Source organism: Leucoraja erinacea, chromosome 1 (genome assembly GCF_028641065.1).
Source record: "Leucoraja erinacea ecotype New England chromosome 1, Leri_hhj_1, whole genome shotgun sequence".
Lineage (NCBI taxonomy): Eukaryota > Metazoa > Chordata > Chondrichthyes > Rajiformes > Rajidae > Leucoraja > Leucoraja erinaceus.
In genome coordinates this window covers 44,296,230-44,300,817 of record NC_073377.1, presented here as the reverse complement: position 1 = coordinate 44,300,817, position 4,588 = coordinate 44,296,230, and the positions used below count along the sequence as shown (strand labels likewise).

The 4,588-nt window shown below is 39.2% G+C and overlaps 1 long non-coding RNA gene across 2 annotated transcripts in view; it reads left to right on the top strand.

The window, feature by feature from the left end:
- Positions 1 to 3,557, top strand: part of LOC129696182 (uncharacterized) — a 6,045-nt gene extending 2,488 nt beyond the window's left edge. Inside the window, exons 1-2 of one of the 2 annotated variants that reach the window (XR_008723284.1) lie at positions 1 to 552; positions 1,442 to 3,557. The exon at positions 1 to 552 is cut by the window's left edge and continues 181 nt beyond it. This is a non-coding gene — a long non-coding RNA (uncharacterized LOC129696182). The remainder of the gene's footprint in view (positions 553 to 1,441) is intronic. The other variant, XR_008723283.1, reaches the window with a different exon arrangement.
- The last annotated feature ends 1,031 nt before the right edge of the window (positions 3,558 to 4,588 follow it).

The following is a 4,588-nucleotide window of genomic DNA, read 5'->3' as shown; positions in this document are numbered from 1 at the left end:
TAATAAATAAAAATGCCTCACCCTATATCCCTGATGGGGAAGGAAATGGATTAGGGCTTTGGAGGAGGAGAATGTGGGACGATTATTGGCCATGAAAGATTTGAAGGCACCATTGGTAAAAGTAGTGGGAACCACTAAGTGTCAGATAAAGATGATGTAAATTGTTACAACCGGGCCGACAAAAGACTACAAACATGGCCGCCGCTCACAAACTTACCGGCTACAGCGCCATCTTCAGGTTGGATGCCGTCATGACCGAGGGTATGCAGGCCCCTCAGCAAATGTTACCCACTTAAGGTGAACCCCAAGGAACAAAGGGGAATGAAAAGGTGGAGAGTTGAAAATGAACAAGAAAAAGAAGGCATGTGGACATTATATTATGAACTATTGTGGTGGAAGTCATTCTTCTTAAAGTCAAGCAGAATTGAAGAAGGTGGTGGGATTGTCATTTATTTCCAACCCCCGATTCAGCAAACAGTTGGTCTCTGCGGTCAATGTCAATGAACAAGGCCCCTGGTTGAAAAGACTGAAATAAGTGATGAACTGACACAAGTGAGTCCTATGAGGGAACCAAGCGGGGCCAGAGAATTACATGCCAATAATACATGTCTTGGGGAACTTTTCCTCAAAGTCCTATCAGGAGTGAAATTAATCTGGAGATTATAAGCCCTAACTGGACTGGGGTCCCCAAGAGAGAGAAAGGGATTTAAGGAAGGATGTCAAGAAAGGCCAGGATGAGGTAGGTTTTTTTAATTAGATGGGAAAGGCAGAGTTGAAAGTTGAGGGGGAACTTCTTTACTCAGAGAGTGGTAGCTGTGTGGAATGAGCTTCCAGTGAAGGTGGTGGTGGCAGGTTCGATATATGGTTATATGGTATACCCTTAGAAAGTATTTGTTGATGTGGACAATTTGTTGGTTTGTTCCACAAGTGAAGAGAGAGAAATACTTCAGAATATAAGACAGCAGATGATGACCTTGGGAAAGGTAGGATATAGTTCAGACTAGATTGGGAATTTTGAAATTGTATGGTGAAATGGAAAAAGTACATGTCAAAGAAGTTAAATTAAAATGCAGACAAAGCAGCTGAAACAGCATCTGGAAGAGATGTCCAGGGTAAGTCTGAATCGATTTAGGTATGAGCACTGTAGTGTCGTTTATGTTGAATAAGGTAATTAAGAGGTTTGGTAAACCTACAGAAATCAGCTTTGACAACGGATTGTTTTCATTTGATGAAAAGAATAAATGGAACATTGAAGGTTAAAATAAATAAGATTTGTGTAATGCTCTGCCATTGGCACTGAAGAAATGTTGCATGCAAACTAACCAGCAGGTGACACAATGGAGAAGTTCCTGCAAGGGACCGAGCTTGGAACAGTTACCGATTAGAATTTAAAAAGTATATGAAACAGTTAATAATGATATACAAGTCTATTTATGAACAGGTAAAGTAAAAGCTGTCGGAGATGGACCAGGAAGAAGGACCCTTTAAACCTGAAGACAAGGTGTATGTATGAGTTTTCTAAATCACCGACCGATGTTCGTTTAGAAGGTTGAGATACCTAGTACGATTTCAATAATTACATGAGGGCTGGCCCACAGGTACGAATAGACAATAGCCCTGAGGTAATTGAACAGGAGGACAAAGAAGAGTAGAGTTTTAACAAGAACTTGTTTGACATCAGTGGTGGGAAATAATGGAAAGGATACTAAAGACAATATTATAGGAATTTGGATAAGTGGGATAGGATTAGGAAGAATTAGCATGGATTTGTGATTGTGACATTTGACTAATCTTGATTTTTCTTAAAAGAGGTTATTAGGAAAATTGATGAGGTTAAAGTGGTGAACTTCAGTAAGGCCTTTGACAAAGTTCAATAAAGGAAATAAGGTTGGTTAAGAAGTGGTTAGTAAGGAATAGCAAGATGGATTAAAAGTGACTGTTGGGAAATGTTGGGAAATGTCGGGAAATGTCAGAGAGTAATGGTGGATGGATGTTTGGCAGGTTAGAGGTCAATGACTAGAGGGGTACCTCAGAGATGTGTGTTGGGACCACTGTTGTTTGTCATGTGAATCAATAATATGGATGTTGGTGTGGTAAGATAGATTAAGAAGTATGTAGATGATACTAAGATACGTGGTGTTGTGAATAATTAAGTAGATTTAAAAAATGTACAGAGAGATTTAGGTTATTTGGAAGAGTGGGTTGAAACATGACAGATGGATTTAATGTTGATAAGTGTGAGGTGATACAACTTGGCAGGCCAAATTCAAATTAGACTTACATGGTAAATGATTGTGAATTGAGGAATGAAGTTGAACAGAGGGATCTAGGAACAACTGTGTATAATTCCCTGAAGGTGGAATCTCGTGTAGAAAGGATGGTAAAGAAAGATTTTGGTGTGTTGTCCTTTATAAATCAGAGCATTGTGTATAGAAGTTGGGTTGTAATGTTAAATTGTACAAGGTATTGGTGAGGTCAATTGTGGAGTATGGTGCATAATTTTGGTAGGCATAATTATAGGAAAAAGGTTAAAATAGAGAGTACAGAGGAGATCAATTAGAATGTTGACTGGGTTTCAGCAACTGAGATACAGAGAAAGGTTGAACAAGTTAGGTTTTTATTATTTGGGAAAGAGAAGGAATACCCACCATGGTAATGATGTTTTCTTAAGGAACTGTTTACTGGCAGTATCTCATTCTATTACAGAATTAAAAACCAAGGAGCTGTTGGCACAGAGTCCCCATCTCGACTTGCCAATCCATTCTGTGAAAGCAGAGAACTGGGATCTTGTAAAATCATGGAAGGAAGAAAAGCTGCAACCAAAGTGGACTGGACCCTACCTTGTGTTATTAATCACCGAGACAGCAGTACGAACAAAAGAAAAAGGGTGGACACACGCAAACCGATTTAAGGGTCCTGTGGAGGCCCCACCAGACAATATCAGCCCGTAGACTGTGCGTGAAGGGAAGGAACCATTGACTTTGTGCCTATTCGGATGTTGTATTATTCCCTGCGCTGGCCTTCAGAACACAGTATGACTAGCGAGAGGAGGATAGGGAGGCGAAGAATCTGCTGCTAGCACTAGAAAAGGAAGATATAGTATAATTCAAAAGATGCGTAGCAAAAAGAAAAATGGTGGATTGTGAGAGAAGGGTTAATAGGGATGGTTGAATTATACTAGAAGTCTGAAAAATATAACTTAGAAATAAATGAGCTTATCCGCAGAAGCCAGACTGCTGGTAGAATAAAGTAACAATATACAGAACAGAGAGAAATTCTAGATAAAAAGTAGCAAACAGATAACAACTTCAGCAGAAGGCCTTGGGAGTCTTGACGTCAGGAAATGGTCCGAGACATTCCTGGACTTTCTCGTGTGAATGTGGGCTTTATGTTATGATTGGACGAAACTCGATGGGGAGACCTGAGGTAGTGACCACAGTGAAGAAGGGTATAAAGATAGAAAGCATCTCCATTTTCTTTGTGCCTCCAGGGGACATCAGAGGAGAGACACCTATTCTGCAGAATATGAAATTAATAAAAACACTTCTTTGTCTGAATTTGTCTCAAGAGCATTTGTGATTTTTGAATCTCACACTGACAATGTAAAATAAAAGATAACATAAGGAGCATCTCTCGTTCTCTAAAGTGTCAAGAGTGCTTAATTTTGTACTAACATGACAAATTTAATTAATGCTAGCAGCAGCACAATATTCATAGATAACAAATCATAAACAAAACAAACATTTGTTAAAATAATACTAGTGCAAAAAATAACAAAATCCTTACTGCAACTGAGACAGTCCATAGTTCATAGTTTAGATTGTTTTGTAGTGTTCAAGAGCCCAATGGGTGTTGGGAAGAAGCTTTTCTTGAACCTGGTGGTCACAGTTTTAAAATGCCTATACCATCCTCCCAGCGGTAGGAGTGAAATTAGTCCATCGCCAGGGCATTATGGGTCTTTGATGATGCTGGCTGCCTTTTTGAGGCAGTGCCTGCTGCAGATCCTTTGAATGATGGAGAGGTCAGTACACGTGATGGACCACGTTTTTGTAATATCGACACTATCACAGACATTCCCTTTCATCCCCCCAAATATCCCCCTTCCCTGCAGCAGAAACATGTTTGTTTGAATTCCAATTTGTCCATGTTTCGATCAAAGGTCATTAGCTTGAAACATCACTCCATTTCTTTTTTATACAGATGCTGCCCGATATAATGATTATTTCAAGAGTTTTCAGTTTTTATTTCAGATTTAAAACATCTGCAGTATTTCTAGATTTGCTCATTAACATTTTCCTTGTCCAGATTTATCCAGTTTTAGTCTATAGGCTCAGGTAAGTCACTTTATTCTACACAGACATATTTACTCTTCCACAGTTTAATAGTAAGATTAAACGAGAACATACCAGTTTGAAGTTTGATCTTTATTTTATGAGGAGTTACGTCGAGGGATTACGTGAAGACCCCGCCAGCACGCATGCGCGACATTCTTCAAAGCAGCGGTGTGAAATCACAGTAATAGTAAGTGAAATAAACATAGTAAGATAAGAAGAACTAGAATACCAGTTGACCTTTATGATAGAGGGTG